At 36.0% G+C, this 18,893-nt stretch overlaps 1 long non-coding RNA gene across 1 annotated transcript in view; it reads right to left on the bottom strand.

The window, feature by feature from the left end:
- LOC138923278 (uncharacterized) overlaps positions 1-18,123 on the bottom strand; it is a 94,303-nt gene extending 76,180 nt beyond the window's left edge. The window contains exon 1 of the long non-coding RNA XR_011436682.1: positions 11,420-18,123. This is a non-coding gene — a long non-coding RNA (uncharacterized lncRNA). The remainder of the gene's footprint in view (positions 1-11,419) is intronic.
- Between the last annotated feature and the right edge of the window lie 770 nt (positions 18,124-18,893).

Here is an 18,893-nt window from a genome sequence, read left to right as displayed (position 1 = left end):
CCAGACCTGGGCAACCACTGATGCACCTTTTCTATTGGATATTTGATTCATCTTTTCTAAAGTTTCACATAAATGGAATCATACAATATGTGCTCTTTTGTGACTATCTTCTTCCCCTTAGCATGTTTGAGATATATCCATGTTGTCATATGTGTTAGTAGTTTATTATGTTTTTATTGCTGATTAGTACCCCTTGGCATGATTATGACACTGTTGTTTAGCTATTTACCTATTGATAAACATTTAGGATGTTACTCAGAATAAAGCTGCTATGAACATTCACATAGAAGACTTCATAGGGACATGTTTTCATTTACCTTTAGGAAACACTGACGAGTAGGATTACTGAGTCTTATGGTAAATGTATATTCAATATTATTGGAAACTCCTAAACTGTTTTCCAAAGTGACTGCCATTTTGTCTCCCAACAGCTATGTGAGAATTCCAGTTGTCCCACATTCTTGTCACTACTTAGTATAGTGAATCTTTTTAATTTTAGGTGTTCTGTTGGGTTAGTGGATATGTCAGAGAATCTCATTGTGGTTTCACTTTGAATTTCTCTAACAACTAATGATGTTGAGCATTCTTATCTTCTTTGGTGAAGTGCCTTAAAATATTTTCATCTTTTAAAAATGGAATTGTTTCTCTTCTTATTATTGAATTGTAAAAGTTATTTATATTGTCTGGATGGAGGTCCTTTATCAGATATATATCTTTCAAATATTTTTTCACAGTCTGTGTCTTGCCTTTTTAATTTCTCATGAGCATATTTTAGAGAGCAAGAGTCTTTAATTTTGACCAAGTCCAATCAATCAATTATTTGTTTCATAGTTTGTCCTTTTTGTGTCTTTTATGAGAAGAATAACCCAAACTCACAAAGATTTTCTCCTGATTTCTCTTAGAATTATATAGCTTTAGTTCTTTCTTTTAGATCTATAACCAATTTCAAATTAATTTGTATAATATGATGAAGTAAGTATAAGGTTTATTTTTTTCTCTATATAGATATCAAAAATTTCCAGGACTATTTGCTTAACTACTATCACTTCCCCATTGAATTTCTTTGGCATCTTGGTCAAAAATAAATTTCACTCTACATGTATGAACATGTTTATGAGTACTCCATTGCAGATATTGGCAAACTTACGCTGTACAGAGATAGCCAGTAAAAACTTTAGACTTCTCAGGCCATTCAGTTTCTGTTACAACTACTAAATTATGCCATCGTAGCATGAAAGAAGCCATAGATAATATATAAATAAATGAGTATTGCTGTGTTCCAATAAAACTTCATTTACCAAAAAGACAGCTTACCAGGTTTAGCCTGTGGGCCATGATTTGCCGACCCCTGTGTTGTGTTTCACTGATCTCTATGTATATCCGTATACCCATACCACAGTGTATTAATTATTGTAACTTTCTTATAGATCTTGAAATCAGGCCATGTTTGTTCTTCTTTTTCAAAAGTTTTAGTGTTTACAAACTTGCCAAATCTAATTCTGTGTCATATCAGTCTTTTACTTTTATTTGTAGGTTCCTTAGGAATTCTGTATAAGTGATCATGTCATTTGCAAATAATATAGTTTTATCTCTTCATAACTTATAGTTCTTTTTCTTACCTTATTCCACTGGCTAGCACCTCCAGGAAGGTGGTGAATTAAAGTGGAAAGAACTTGCCTTGCTTGCTTGCAATCTTAGGGGCAAATCCTGTCTGTAACGATTAAAGTTTGATGTTATTGATAAGTTTTTTGCAGATGCCAATTTTCAGGTTCACTTCCTACATTTCCTAGTTTAGAGTTTATTATAAATGGGTTTTGAATTTTGTCAAGTTCTTTTTCCAGCATTTATTAGGATAATAAAATTGATTTTCTTTTTACTCTGTTAAAATGATGAATTATATTGATCGATTCACATTCCTGGGATACTTTCACTGCAATGGATTAGAGTTCTATCAACATTTGTATGAGTTGCTTCAAAAATAATAATTTTAGTCATTCTAGTGATGTGTGTTTGTGTATGTACATTGTGTGTGTGTGTCTATGTCTGTGTGTAGTTATATCTCACTGTGGTTTTAACTTACAGTTTCTGATGGCTAATAATGTTTAACATTTTTTTTAAAGTCTACTGGTTATTCTTATATTTTCCTTTATGAAGTGCCCATTGAGTCTTTTACCATTTTTAAAACTTCGGTTGTCTTTTTACTGCAGTTGTCAGGGTTACTTAAATATTATGGAAGCCAATTTTCTCTTGAAAATATCTGCTACAAATATATTCTTCCAGTTCATGGCTTTTCTGTTATTTTTATTAATGGTGATTTTGGGTTAACATATGTTTTAGTTTTCATGAAGTTCAAATATCAATTGTGTTTCCTTTTAGTAACAGTGCTTCTACGTCTTCCCTAAGAAAATTTTACTACCTTCAGTTTATAAAGATTTTCTCCTGCATTTCCTTCTATGCTTTATAGTTTTAGCTTTTATGTTTTGAACTATGATCTATCACAAATAAATTTTTGTGTGTGGCAAAGATTCAGATTCATTTACTTCCTTATAGATACCCAGTTATTCTGGTACCTTTTATTGAAAAGATTCTCCTTTCCCTAATTGCTTTGGTCTGTTTGTCAAAATTGTTTGATTGTATCCTTGTGATACTATTTGCTATTCTATCCCATTGATCTGTTTAGCCTTTCATGAGTAACACACTGACTTGATTACTGTAGTAAGTCTTTAAATCAGAGACAATAACTCTTCCAACTTTGTTATTTTTCAAAATTGTTTTGTCTATCTTATGTTCTTTGATTTCCATATACCTTTTAGAATCAGGTTGTTAATTTCTGCAAAAGGCCTTGTTCAAATTTTGATTAGTGTTAAGTTCAATCCCAAATTTGGAGAGGATTCATATTTTAATATTATTAACTCTTTCAATCCAAGTCCAAGTTATTTCTATTTTTTTAGGTCTCATTTACTTTATCTCAACAATGTCTTATAATTTTCAGTATGGACATCATACACATCTTTTATTACACTTATTCCTAAATATTTTATATTTGTGTGTTCAATTGCAAATTTAAAAAAATTTTTATACAATTGTGCATTGTTATTACATAAAAATAATTTTTATTTATTGACTTTATATCCTACAACATTGATAATTGACATTATTTCTAGGGTCTTTTTTAGATTTCTTGGAATTTTCTACATACAGGATCACGCCATCTGCAAATAAATACAATTTTACTTACTTCTTTCCAATATTTGTGTATTGTATTTCTTTTTCTTGCCTTAGCACATGGACTAGGTTCTCCAGCACAGTGATGAGTACTAACAGTAATGACAAAAATCCTTGACTTGCTCACAATTGTAGGAGGAAAGTGTTTAATATTTTATCAATAAATATGTTGCTAGACACCATGGGGCAGTAAAACTGGTTCATCATAGGTACAGGATATGTTGGTAAATTGTCTGCAGAAAATTTAAAAACAATAACAATACTGAATTAAAATTACTTGGCTTTTTTCCTCATAATGTGACAGATTCTAAACAATGTCAGTGTTATGGGCTGAACTGTATCTCCCCCCAAATTCATATGTTGAAGTCCTAACCCCTAGTACCTACTGCTGTGACTGTACTTGGAAATAGGACCTTTAAAGGGGTGATTAAGTTAACATTGAGGTCATTACAGTGGGATCTAATCCAATATGACTAGTGTCCTTAAAAGAAGAGGAAATTTGGACACACAGGGATGCTGGGGGTGCAAGTGCACAGAGGAAAGACCATGTGAGAACACAGTGAGATGGTGGTCACCTACAAGCCAAGAAGAGGCATCAGAAGAAGCCAAAACTGCTTACACCTTGATCTTGGACTTCTAGACTATAGAAATGTGATAAAATAAATTTCTATTGTTTAAGCCATCCTCTCTATGGTATTTTGTTATGGCAGCCTCAGCAAACTAATATAGTTAGTGCTGAAGTTCTCTCTCCAGAAAAAAATATTTTGCTGGCCTAATTTCTAAAGAATTTCTGTAGTTAAGCAGTCAAATTAGCACATTTTTATTACTTATCTTTTGATTAATATTATATTTTATAAAGATTTGATTTAGCGAATTCCTAGTTATAGAATAGGCCCCTAACAAACTGGAATCAGCTACGCACATTCATTTTAAAAATAAGTTTTAATGGTTTGGGATTGTTTGAATTAACTTTAGGTATAGTGAATGTTTCTGAAACCTGTGGGGTTATATATTTCTGTATTTAAACAGTGGATTTAAAATAAACAATGATAGTACAGTTATTGTAAAGTGAAAGAAAGGAAACATGAGTCATCGGGTTTGAGAAAAGGGACAAATAAAGCTTTTACTTTCGTCTTTTTAATCAGTCTCTTTTATTACTAAATATTTTAGATTATAACAATTCTCTAACATCCTTGGAATTACATGAATTCATCTGAACTAATTAAGCTTTTAATAGGAGTAGTCCAACTTTTAGCAACATAAAAGGAATTTAAAGTGAATTATTTAATCCCAGCATAAATGTGGTCAGAAATGAATAGCATAAAGTTTTGAAAACTTAATATGTCTAGATCTATGGCTCAACGGATTTTATTGATTTAACCTCTCTAATCAGTCAAATTCCAATTACACAGTCCAGCCAAAATTCATATGAAACAATCCATCTGATTTTTGTATTGCTTGCCAGATCTGGCTATTAGAAGAAAAGTAGGTCATTAGGCTTATTTCGAATAAAAAGATTTTAGCCTTAATTTAAGACTAATTTCTTTCAGTTTATAGGTTTATTTAAAGATATATTTATAGGAGATTAATGTTTGGAGGGAAAAGTCTCTGTGGTAATTCACATTAATCTTTTTTAGCATTTGGAAGATATAATTCACATAGGTGATATATATTATCTGTGATTTTTACACTGTTTAGAGGTGATTGATTAAAATCCTTTAAATTTTCTTTTCTGTAAATACATCTGTTAGAGTGAAAGAAAAGTTGTAGAAAGGCCTCAATTCTTATTATCTCAAAATAATTCTAACATTTTTAAAAGTAGTTTCTCTTCCTTGCTCCTCTGATCTTATAAGCAATTACAATATAGTAACTTATACTAAAGTCACATAATTTTGTTTTTATAGAAAACATGTGTTGCAAAGACAGGGAATATATGTCAGTCTGTCTTTGCATTAAGAAGTTAAAAGTAGTACTTTTATAGAAAGAAGAAATATATATTTCTCTTTCCAGAGATGTGGATATGTCTCAAGGGAGTATATTAGAATTATATCATCCAGATTGTTTATCAGTGAGAAATAATATTTTCTCTTTCAACTAGTATTTATTTAACGCACCACTTGTACTAAGGTCTCCCAGAGATAGAGAAGCACATAAAAAGGTATCATATTGATGAAAATTTAAAAGATCTTGCAATTTTATGACAGATTAAAAACTGTGAATCTAGCTATTTGTGATTTCAGAATTCTAAGGGGACAAGACTGATTAAAATTGGAAATTAACCATTAATTTCCTAATTATTTTCAGAAAGTTTTGTAGCAGTGGAACAGTCAGAGGTGGTTTGAAGGTGAGATGATTTAGTAGGCATGTTTTAAAGGTGGTCCTCAATGATCCCCACCATCTGATATTCACACCCCTACCCTTGAGTGTGAGCTTCTGTTAGTGACTTGCTTCTAACAAATAGCATAAGGCAAAAGTGACGAAATTTCACTGGCATAATTAGATTACAAAGGACTGTGACTTTGGTCTTGCTGGCGTTATCTCTCTCTTTCTTCTCAGTTTGTATACTTTGATAAAAAACAAACAAATAAAAAACTGCCATGTTGGAGATGCTCATGGTGCCAAAGAACTGAGAGTGGCCTCTGGTCAACAAACATTGAAAAACTAAGGCTTTCAAATCAACGGACTATAAGAAACTAAATCCTGTGCACAATGACAGAGAGAGACTGGAAGTGCAATCTCCCCATCTGAGTCTTGAGATGAGACTACAGCCCCAGCAACACCTTAATTGCCGCCTTGTGGGATAACCGGAAACAGAGAGTCAAGATAAGCCATGCCTGAACTCTAGGCCTTCAGAAACTTTGAGATCACCAATGTTGTTCTTTTAAGCCACCAGGTTTTCGGGTAGTAGTGCATAGTGTGGCAATTGATAGCTAATAGAGATGGAAAGAGCTGGGGTCTAGAAGAATGGGCATAATAGAAATGATCAGGGTGAGGAAGAACATTTTAGATCACAAAACAGCACAAACAAAGGCAAGAAAGTGGGAATTATCATTGGGTTAAAGTAGAGAGGGTATACCATGGAATACTGAGGAAAACAAACACAGATTTAAGTTGTAACAAAATCTTGCAAGCTAGGACTGGGAGCACATGTTAGTAATAATATAAATACAATAATAGCTAACATTTAATTGTACTGAATGTAGCTAACATAGTTTAATTAATATATGTACTACACAATTTGCTAAGCATTTTATGAGCATTATCTCATTTGATCCTCACAATAATCCTAAGAGAAAGAGATACTTATTACTTTACTTATAGATGAGCAAACTTGGGGCTCAGTTTATTTATTATGAGCGATTTTCATCTGGAAAGATCATAAACGTATTGCTTTTTCTAATAATGTAATGGAACAAATATCTGAGTTACGTATCTATTCAACTGTTATATAGGTATGTTTCAATTATGTTGATACAGTGTCATGATCAAGTAACTATTTCTTTTGTCAAAAAATAGCTGCTTAAATGATTAATACTTTATTAGGGCACAAGCATTTTAGAGATTTTAAACTGACAATTAGATTGGCTCAATGGAAATTAAGCAATTCTTCACACTAATTTTCCATCAAGATGCTCTTCCTCCTTCTATATATTTAACCCTAGGGATCAGTTATGATTTTAAGAAAGATAGTGCATAGGAGACATCTTGTCTATTTGTTTATCAATGGGTTTTCATCTTTGATTTGATCACTTGACTCACTGATTATTAAGCAAAATTAACTTTTAAAAATTTGATCAAAAACAAATGTTAAGCAAATGAGTATGAAGGAATATAAGAGAGAAGAGCTGTAAAGTGTCTCTACTCTGCCAACTTGAGAATTCCAAGTGACAATGAGGACAAAGCTCAGGTTTTGAATTAATTGTGAGAGTTGCAAAGATAAGGAAGTTTTCTTTGCAAAGCTCTAAGTGGAGAGTTTAAGATTAGGGAAGTGGAACTTTTCTAAGTGATAAGGTAAAAACTCTGAGATTAACTTAGTTACAGCAAGTTAAAAATGATTGTGATTGCTTTGAATAAGGAACTGTGAGTTCAAGAGTTAAGATTACTTATTTATTTACTTATTTTTAATCTGATAATAAAGATGCTTGAAATTATGGCAAAAGGTGGTTGCATGGGAAGATTTTCAAAAAATCAAATGCCAACAGGGGGCATCTTCTGTTGAATTTCTAAAACAAATTGTTACTATCATCTCCTTATCAATCCATATATAATGGTAACAATTAAACAGAGTCGTTCAGCATTTCCGAAATGTAAAAGATCTATCTAGTTACTGAATAAGCTACTTAGAGTTACCTTATTAATTAATAAGTGGCAGGGACATTAAAAGAAAATTTACATGGGATTATTTATCATAGAGCTATTGGGAGGTAATCCTTTAAGACTATGAAAATACTCAGCAATATCTCATCATTTTACTATGAGGTGTTGCACATGTAGTTTTTCTTTGTTATGGAGATAGACGTGTGTGAGCAAAAAAGTTATGGAAAAAAGAATATTAAGTTTTCAAAGAAAACTATCAACATTTTATTCAGCTCTCTCCATCATGAATATTGCACTTATTTCTCAACTGTCACTCATTACTTTTTTATTCAGTTAACTAATCAGTCAGTGAGATGAAATTGAAGAGCCTCACAGATAGAGAGAGCTGGAAGTAACATAAGTATTACATAAAATCATGGGATTTGGAATAAATAAATATGTGTCAATGCTGAAAAAATGGCAGAGAGGTAATGATTGTGCTCTGCCTTATGAAAAATAAAGCTAAACCTTCTGCTCTTGAAAAGCTGACTTATCTTGTGCAGGGTTCATGTAAGTCTGGAGGAATTTTACTTTTGCCCATTTCTGATATTGTTACTGAGACACTTTTGAAATGTGATGACGAGCTTTTATTAGTGAAGACGTGTTCTGCTGGTATACTTTGAAAATTTTACGTCTTCATATATATATGCAGGACAACGTGCTAAGACTTGTGTTGCACATGGGAGAGTACTCTTTTAGGTCGGGGTGCTGGATGCATCTTCACAATGACTATGATCTTTCTCTGGCCATCAGCATTTAATACTAGGTGGTTTTCTAAGTCCCCTATGGAAGAATTTCTAACACTGTGGCACATGGAGAGCAAGAAGAGAAAGTTGTTGAATTGAACCTTGTTTTCTTCAGGGATCTCAACTCATGCTTACCATGCTTGGCTCCTTAGACAGGATAAATCTTGTAGTGTGAAACTTTTTTAAACTGAAAGTCAGACACTGTACACTGTTCAGAGATCTCTCTTGAGGAGTCCTTCCCTGCAGCCTTCTCAAAGGGTAACTGTTTTTCCACTCCCAGCCTGCCTCTCAAAGTAGAACAGATGCCGCTTGTTTTCCATTGCCGCTTCCAGCCCACTCTTTCCCTCCTCCCTAAAACTCCTAGCACTGAATTTCTCGTCACCAAAATTTATCATCTACTCTTCCTAAATGTGGCTGCCATCTGCTTATCCCAGGAGTCACTCTTCCTCATTTCCTTACCCTTTTAATGCCTGGATCACTGTCACTCTCTCCAATACGATTTCGGTGTTAATTCAAGGTGACTTTGAAATACGTATAGATGATCTTTCCAAAAACCTGGCCTCTCACTTACTTCAATGCCTCTTTAATTATTTTTGTCCTTGTCTTGTCTTCTTCAGTCATGTACTCCCATAGTCATATATCGTGGAGCTTGTCATTACCAATAACTGCAATCCCTCTACTGTCTAAATTTTATCCATCCCACTCCAACCTCTAACTTTTAAGTTTTGAAGTAACTCAAAATTATTCTGACCCTGACAATACTTTGACCCCCACAAAGATCGCTGATCCATTGATTCTACAGCTTTTCATTGCTCTTTAACCCCTTAATGTTCTCTCTTTTCTTTTTTCTGAGCATAAATCCCATGATAATCTGTCTAATCACTTCCTTGCATTCATCCATCAACCCATTGTTTCATCATACTCCATTGGCGAAATCATAGCCCTATCTACTTTGTACCAGCACTCACGTTGCTGATGGTGGCTGTGAAAAACATATAGACATGTTGGGTATGCCTGTGATGATACCCACTGGACACTTAATGCTGCCTGACAATCATAATCCATCTCCTGAGGCCATTTATTTGTTCCCTCTCCTAGGCAGATATTGCATACCTTCCCCACTCTCCTCAAACTTCTGACTTCTCCTTCCTCATATTTTCTCTCAACTAATTACTTGGTTCTCTATTTCACTGAGAAAATTGAGGTAATCAGAAAAGAATTTCCACAGATTGCCACCATCACATCTATCACCTACTAGCATCTGCATCACAAATTCTGCCTTCACACCTGTGATGAAAATGAGTGGTTCCTCTTCCCACCTAAGGCTGATTTTTCTAACTATGGCTTTTCTTTTCTCTTTTCACTCGCTTCCTGTTGCTCAGCTATCACCTTTGAAATGATAGCTGCAGTAATGGTCCTCTTTAAAATTGCAAACTGCCTCCCCATACTGACAGATTATCACCTTCTAACATGATATGCAATTCATTCATTTATAATTATTATTATTACTTTGGAGTGGTGAGCAGATTGGCCCTGAGTCAACATCTGTTGCCAATCTTCCCTTTTTTCCTTGAGGAAGATTGTCGCTGAGCTGACATCTGCGCCAATCTTCCCCTACTTTGCATGTGGGATGCTGCTTGATGAATGATGGGTAGGTCCCCACCCAGGATCTAAATCCAAGCCTGACCCCTATAATTATTTTTTTCTTGCCTATTCCTGGGCTAGAAATTAAGCCCCCTTGAGGGTAGGGATCTTTATGTTTTTGTCATTGTTGTATCCCAAATGTCTAGAACTGTGGGTATAATAGGTACTAAATATGTTCCATTGAATCAATAAATTATTGTTCAAAAGTATGTAAGTCATTCAAGAATGGGAATACTGAAACATATTTGGCACATTGCTGAGTTTTTAAAAGAAAATCTTTCCTATCTTGCAATTTTTTCACCTAGTTTGGAAAATTTGTATAAATTAGGTTTCTTATTCATTTACTTTATGTAAAAAAACATAATTTCCACTTACAAAAATTATTTGTGCTCAGGGATCCCTGCTATGATACACTTTAAAAATCCTCAGGCACCACCCAGAATTGATAGAACCTACATCCTTCTGTCCTGTGCCCTTACTCCCTCTACATTTTCTTTTTTTTAATAATAGTTATTTTATGCATTTCTTTTTTTGAGAAAGATTAGCCCTGAGCTAACATCTGCCACCAATCCTCCTCTTTTTTGCTGAGGAAGACTGGCCCTGAGCTAACATCCATGCCCATCCTCTTCTGCTTCACATGTGGGATACCTGCCACAGCATGGCTTGCCAAGCAACGTATAGGTCTGGACCTAACTGGTGAACCCCGGGGCCACCAAAGCAGAATGTGGGAACTTAACCACTGTGCCACTGGGGCGGCCCCTACATTTTCTTTTAAGAGAGATGAGTTGACCTCTAATGGCACATATATTCTCTTACAGATAAAAACTGAGTAGTGGTAACCATAGTCTTCGGATGAGCAATACCTTCTAGAACATAACTTTAAAAACATGCAGATTTTTTGTTTTTAAAACAAGGAGTTGTTGATATGCTCTAATTTCAGATATTAAAATAAATTTTAATCACATATTTTAATTTAATCATAAATTTAGAAGAGTTATATTGCCAAGGTACTATATTTGCATATCAATTCTTTTACTCTTTCTTCATTCATTCGTATGTAAAATGTTTTGCAAACAGTTGATTTTAAAAAGAAAGTCTTTACAATGCTGAATATTACCTAAGAAATCAAAACTTTATTGTAATAATTCAAGAATATCATCTCTTTCAAAAATATTCCCTTGTCTATCATTTCATTTACTGACATCAATTCAAAATGGAACCCCCCGTGAGTCCATTTATTCCGTAACATTTTTTTCGACGATGCTATTAATATTTTCTGATTATACAGCAGAAATCTGAAACGTCTCTGGAGTCACTAAACCTGCCTTAACTGATTTGTGTGTAAGGCAAGCTGAATTCAGACACGCATTCATCACAGCGAAGTATTTCCTTCTTTTTTTGGCGCAAGTGTGTAGAAGAGTAAAAGTGCCAGCCAGCAGCTTACTCACATTTGCAGGCAGCCTGCATACATAGGATTCTTCCGCACTGCCAAGGTCACAGCCCAGGGGAAGAAGGGACCAAAGCTATGTGTGCTCTGCTTCCCTTCCCCACCCTCCCTTCTCGTCAGTGTTCTTTCCTCTCTTCTTCTAGTCAGAGTGCCTGAGACCGTCATACTGACAGCTTCCTCCGTTTCTGTGAGCTGATCTAAAGCCACATTTTCACTTTGTTCCGTGGATGGCTTTTTCAGTCTGCCGCCTCTGTTTCCTCCCTCCTCACCTCCTCACCAGAGAGAATATAAGTGAAGGATGAGAGCGTGGTAATAAAATATTCCTTTCTTTCTTTGTCAAAGGCGAGTAGTGTATTCGTAAGGTCAGAGTTCTGAGTTCTTTTCCTAAAGGACTTCAATTCGAAAGTTCCTTGAGGTGTCTGCAGTGGAATAGGATCAATTGGAGAGCTGTATTGCTTTTGAAACTTTACATTCCCTTTTCTCCTAAAACAGCTTCATTAAGCCAAGCCTGCTATTTCCCTCAGACTTGCCACCCTATAGGGTAGTGAAAAAGGTTCAAGTGAGACCTAATTAGATGCTAGCAGTTACCCCATGTTCCACTAATAAAAGGCTTCTTACTTGGTAAAAAAGGGGGTTTAAAATTTGTGAAATAAACATATTATTGTGCTTTTCTCTAGCTGGCTCGAATGTCATATCAGCTTTTTAATGCTTTTATTTGTCGGTGGGAAAGGGGAAATGTATTAAAACACTAGGCAACCACCTATATTGGTGTACAGTCATGGATTGCTTAACGACAGGGAGGTGTTCTGAGAAACGCATCATTAGCCGATTTTGTGGTTGTGCGAACATCATAGTGTATTTACACAAACCTAGATGGTATAGCCTGCTACACGCCTAGGCTATATGGTGCTGATCTTACAGGTCTGCCATGGTATATGTGGTATGTTCTTGACCGAAACATCGTTGTGTAGCGCATGACTGTAATTTGAAAGATGCCCAAACCTCTTTGTCTATAAATCTCTTTCCCAACGACTCTTTGCAATTCTCTCATTTCTTGATTTGCATGATGGAGGCAGTGAAGTTATCTCTTAATATGACTGTATTATTTGGGTGCATTTAAAATACGTATTATTAACAATGTAGCTTACCTGTGCTGGTGGGAAAGCCTTGAGAGAATAAGACAGATTACTGCTAATTTTCTGTAGTTAGACCAAGAGTGGGATCAGAAAATATTAGTCCTGAAGGCACTCTGGATAAAGCATAGCCTGGTAACAAAGAAGTGATATGGCAGCATTGAATGCTTTTGAGAAGAGAATGCTCAAAATGAGTTGGAGAGGAAGCAGATGCTGGCTTTATATGTCCATTGGGCAATTATTCAACTTAGCTACTTAAATGTCCATTTAATAATTATTTTTATTATTGATTTTGTCCAAGGTTTTCTTGTGTTTCCGATGGTAGGAGTCAGGTTGACACTGCTCTTAAAATCTGGCAAGTTACACAAAGGAGGAACCTAGAAGATGGTGGTAGTCAGAAAAAAAACAAGAAGAAAGGACAAGAACACAGATTTAGCATCAGGCAGTCAATAAACACTTTTTTTCCCTTCAATGAACACTTGTTGAGAGAACAAAGGAAGGAAGGGAGGGAGGGAGGGAGGGAAAAGAAGGGGCGGTGGGAGAGGAGAGAGAGGAAGGAAGGATTTCAAATTCAAAAGGCACTATTAGTGGTTAGAGCAAAAGAGAAAGTAAAGAGGCAGGAGCCAGATCATGTAAACTTATTATAAAAAAGGCAAAATCAACCTTTTTCAAATGAAACCTGATGGTTCACAGTCCAAAGCGGGGCTCATCTGATATTTCTAACCTTCTAGTGATTATTTCCTGTTCTTTGCCTATTCGTTCTGATAACATTTGAGTCTTATTTTATGAATTAAATTTCTTCTTACGTTTCTTGAGTACGCCGAGTAGAGTTTTATTTAAACTCTTCTCTTTCTTGAATTATATGCACTTCCTCAGAAATTTTTTTTTAAAAAAGATTGTTTATCTCGTTATTTCTCCTTGGTGGCTTTTCTCCTATGCCTGGTCACCCTTGGTTCTTCACACATTCTTGAGCCCCACAGCCTGTGTAAACCATGCCCTTTTGTCCTAGGGTCTCCCACACTGCATCCCTGAGCATGATTCTCATTTAGCTAGGTCACCGGGGTTGTCAGGATTACCAAGCTGCTGGCTTCTAAAATGCAAGCTTCAGGAAGATTTTACACTGTTGTACCATCTTCCTCTCAAGAAATCCTAGGTCTTCCCAGCTTATGTGTTCAATTTCTTGGAGATGAGCCCTCTAATCTTTTGCTTGCAGTTAAACCCTGTTGCTTTCACTGTGCGTTGGAGGGCGGGAGGTGGTGAGAAAGAGAAATCAGGTGTTCACATTACAGGCCTTCAATTAAGTCTCCTGTTTTAAGCTTTGCTTTTAACTCCCAGCCTCAGTCCTGTTCAGAGTCCTCACCTCCAATATCTCTGTCACTCCACTAGGGCGCCTGCTCCTTCCTCGCCTGCAGCCCTCTCAGGGTACGTGCTGGTCTGTGCCTTCCTCAGGTCAGTTTCTATCTGGCAAAGCTGTCTCATCAACTTTCTAGCTCTCAGAAATTTGTGAGATGGCCTGAACCCTGACGATGCGCCTTTGACTCTTTTTTCTTTGAGTAACATCTGTGCCAGTCTTCCTCTATTTTGTATACGGGACGCCACCACAGTTTGACTTGACGAGCGGTGTGTAGGTCTGTGCCAGGGATCTGAACCCGCAAGCCATCGGCCACCAAAGTGGAGTGCACAAACCCAACCACTATGCCACCTGGCCAGCTCCTCAAATTTATTTTTATTCTCAAATTTTAATGAGATTTGTGCTCTTTCTGTCATGTTGAAGGGAAAGTTAATTTGTTCTAAACGTTATCTGAATCTTGGAAATTAAACCATACATATGTTTTTTTTTAAATCCTTATTTGATCATGAATAAGTGTGGACATGTCTATTGCTGATGTGGACAGCAGAAATTATTTATAGCCTATTTTACTGACAAATTTTGTGTATGGAAAGTGAGAGGAAGGTGAAATGTTTTACTGAAAATTACTTTGCGGTTAAGCTTCTGATGCGAGGAGAACTTGTGTAAGCCCCCTGTTTACCACGTTTTCTGTGTATGTCTCCCTCTGACCACCACTCACAGACTTACAGATGATTCAGACGAGACCTAATTGAATCCTGATTCAAACCTGACACAATAAAGACTTCTGATTTTTTTTTTAACCTGGAACCAATAATGAATACCTGGTTCAGTTGTAGTGAAGCTGTTATTGTGAGTCTGAGGGGTGCAGGGGACTACATCTATATCCCACATCTATATCTATATAGACCATGTCTATATGTGGGAGAAGCCTGCCTGAAAGAATGCAGCTGACCTTTAGAGAGAAGAGCAGATGAGATATCAGACAAGAGAAGGTGCTAGTAGTGTTTATATTTCTCATTCTAGTGATCTGTGAGGTTGATCCCCACTCATACTCTTTTATACTTTAGCTGCCCAGCCAAGAACATCTCCTTCTAACTAAAGTAGCAGTACATTCCTGTCAAAAGCAACGAAAGTTCTGATTTTAATTCACAGCCCAGCCATCATTTCAGTCTATCGGAAACATATGCAAATTGACTCATAAATAATTTACTCATAAACAATTCCAACTCTGCCCTCTATATTGACTTCCTCAAGACCAAGGTAGAGAAGAGATTTCACAAAATAACCAAGTGGTTCTAATTCTACGAGTGACATACAGACATATGCAAGCAGCGGTTCTTAGATTCACTTATCTCATAATAGGGCAATAAAATTTTTTTCAAGTTAATTAAAGTAATTGAGATGTGGTGCCATCCTCTGAAATTTACTAAAGATGAGAATTAGAAAATAATTTTAAAAAGTCTATTCTTGCAAATGATTAATAGACCAGTATTTCCTGTGATTTTTCTGGACTCTTAATGGAGAAGGTGGTTGGTCAATTATTTGACTTTCTGCAAAACTGAGCTATTCTGTTAAATCTCTTCCAGAATAATGGAATCAATTATCTGGGTTGTTGAGCAGGTGTTAGCCTAGATTCTCTAAAAATAAATCATGTCAGACTAATCTGAATTTTTTGATGAAGTAACTAAGTTAATTTATGAAAAGGCATAATTTATCTTGATTTTAGCAATGCTTTTGATAAAGCATCTCTCAAAAAGCTTGTGAATAAGTCCCAAAATACTGGCGTTAGCATAGGATTGCTAAAATGGATGACTAGCTGGCAAACTAGAGAAGGTAATAATACACGGACAATAATTCTTTAGGGCAGAGTTGACAAGCAGGTTTCCCATGGGCTCAGAGTTAGGGAATAGTTTAAATAAGATTTATATCAGTAATTTAGCAATAGGCTCGCAGTGTTCCAGCAATGCAATCTGCTGATGACTCATAGGTGGTAGTTTGAGATTCAGAGGAAGATGGGCAGCAGAGATGAGTAAACAAGTAAGTCTCCAAACCAAGATCAGAGTCTGAATTTGGAATTTCAGGTTGAAGGAACAACTCAGTAACTGAACAATGATGTAAGTGAGGTAGAGGCAGGTAGACTGGGTGGAGTTTAGGTCGTGTGGATGTCACCATTGTTGAATGGGCTGTGCTCTACAACTGAAAAGCTAAATCTGGGGATTCTTTGAGATCCTATATTATTGGCTTGAGTACTCACCTCTCCATATAAAATTTTTGGGCTTCCAATACCATCAAGTATTTGCCAGAAAACTCTAATCACTCTCATATAACCCCCTAATAAAAACCCAGCACTCCTGACTTTGCTGAGATGTATAGAGATCTCTTTATTCTCAAGGGTAACATACAATATGGAGAAGCTAGTAATTCCGAGAATTTAGGCCTCCCAAACAATACCCTAAGTGCTCTTCCTAGTGGTTGATCTTTTTGGTGGCTTCCCATATATGGTTCCCAGAGCTTCCCTTAATAGGATTGCAGCTCCTGGCCACAGCAGGGGCTTCTTAGAAGTCACTCCCAGGATTAATTCTCAGTGGTAGTCCTCCTGTGACAGACCCAGTCCATTTCTCAGTATCTCACTACCATAATCTCTCATGGGTTCCGTCAGATCCACAAGGGTTGCTTACAACCTTTTACAGTCCTAGATTGTCTTTTTGGCCATTAAAGGCCTTCATATCAATCTTTCTCTTGATCTATCTCTAAGGGTAACTCATAGTAACATCTGAAATTTGCCCTCTAGTTTCTATTTCATGAGGAATTTCACAGTTTTTTGAAAGAACTAAAGTTGTACATGAGACTTTAGCACCTTTTTACTCAAAGTGTGGTCTTCAGACTAGCAGGATTGGTATCATCTGGGAGCTTGCTAGAAATGCAGAATCTTGGTCCCAGCTTTCGCCATTAAAATAGAGTATGCATTCAACATGATTTCCAAGTGATTTCTATGCATATTAAAGTTTAGGAAGCACTGGTCTAGAGTAGTTCTAGAGACAGGCTAAGAGAGAAAACTAAGCTTTGGTGTCACATGGTTAGAAATTGATAGAGCTTGTTTAACTTCAATTATATCTTTTGTCCTCCATACCATACTGTAACGATTTAGGTTAAAGGAAACAATAGGCTGCTTCAGATGACTATGTTTTCTGGTTCCTGAATCTTACAAATGCCCCCCTGAATGGCACATCTAACAGTAGAAGGGTGTGATTATGCAGCCTAGGATACACCCAGTAGAAGGACAAACTGCTAGCATCAGAGCACAGCATGGTGGAATGCTTGGCACAATTGCCGTGGAACAAGAGAGCCACACTGAGGTCACACAGCCCTGCATGTTAACAAAGAAGATGAGGTTACATGTGAGTACTTTGAACCCGCAAGCCCATCCCTGCTGTGATTGAACACACAGCGGCAAAGCGAAGTTGTCCTGTTTCTTCTGGTTGCGTTGTTTCCTCAAGGCCACAGCAAGAAGATTTGGAAGGGTAAAGTTTATTAAAAAATCATGTTATTTCTTAGAGAACTTTGCTCTGAATCAAGGAAAATCATGCATCTGTTGTGCAAATCCTCAGAAGCAATGCTATATTTGGTTTTAAATATTGAGTGTAATTAAGGAGTTTCAAATTGGCGAATGATACTGAAAATGACTGTAAAATTTATTCAAAAATCAGAATACCTATTTTTGTAAGGGAGGATTCAAAATGAATATATGTATGTCTGAAAAAGACATTTTAAAACAGGCTGAGAAGATCTGATTGCATCTAACAATTTTAGAGGGAGAGTAAATAAATGACTATGTATAAAGAGGAAAGAACAAGCATCCTGAAAGCCTGAACTGAAGGAGAGTGCTAATTTCAACTGTTTGATCATATGATTGGATAAAGCCTGGTGTCAGCTCCACAATGTAAACACGTAAACTGGAAAAACCCTTGAAAAGTAACCTAAGTCCACATATAAATTGCTTAAGGAGACATCAATGTGGTTGGGTATTTCACCAGAATCTCTTTTCACATACTGTCTGAGGGTTAAAAAATCAAGATGTGGAAGCAACCCAAGTGCCCATCAACAGATGAATGGATAAAGAAGATGTGCTGTATATATATAAAATGGAATACTACTCACCCATAAAAAAGAAAAAAAATCATGCCATTTATGACAACATGGATGGACCTTGAAGTTATTATGCTAAGTGAAATAAGTCAGACAGAGGAAGAAAAAAACTGTATGATTTCACTCACGTAGAGGATAAACAAACACATAGATATGCGGAACACATTACTGGTTACTAGAGGGGAAGAAAGTGGGGGGAAGGCAAAGGGGTAAAGGGGAACACATGTATGGTGACTGATAAAAACTAGACTATTGGTGGTGAACATGATTCCATCTATACAGAAACTGAAATATAATGTACACTTTAAATATACACACTGTTATAAGCCAATATGACCTCAATAAAATAATTAAAACAATATCTCTAATCTTCAGTGTATGTTAGAACTCTTGTCTCCTCTTACCTGTTCACTATGGATCAATTCTCTTTGATGGATATTAATATACCTTCTCTCGGCCTAGTTTGAATTTTTCTCTATGCCTACTGTTTTGATCAAGGTAACAAAGCCCAGCTACTGAATAGTCATACCTATAAAATTCATAAATTTCCTTAAAGATGGATGAGAAGGGTCTGGGATGTGAATAGTAAAGTAATACTTTTGGACTCTGTTACATTGATACTCTAATAGAGTTATTTGTTTATACTTCAGTTCCCCTTACTGGTTTCCAATATAAAGAGTTGGATGGAATTCTTATTTCAGTTTTCTTCATAGTCTAGCAGAGTGCATAGGTCATGGAAGGTGATTCTAAGATTTTTTTGAATAAATATATTTGGAGAAGAGGCTAACATGCAATAATATAAGATTGTGGCCATGTTTGACATTAGCTGGCAGTTTTAGCAAAAA

The sequence above is a fragment of the Equus caballus genome, chromosome 2 (assembly GCF_041296265.1).
Source record: "Equus caballus isolate H_3958 breed thoroughbred chromosome 2, TB-T2T, whole genome shotgun sequence".
NCBI classification, from domain to species: domain Eukaryota; kingdom Metazoa; phylum Chordata; class Mammalia; order Perissodactyla; family Equidae; genus Equus; species Equus caballus.
Note: the sequence above shows the minus strand (reverse complement) of the source record. Positions and strands in the feature narration are given on the sequence as shown.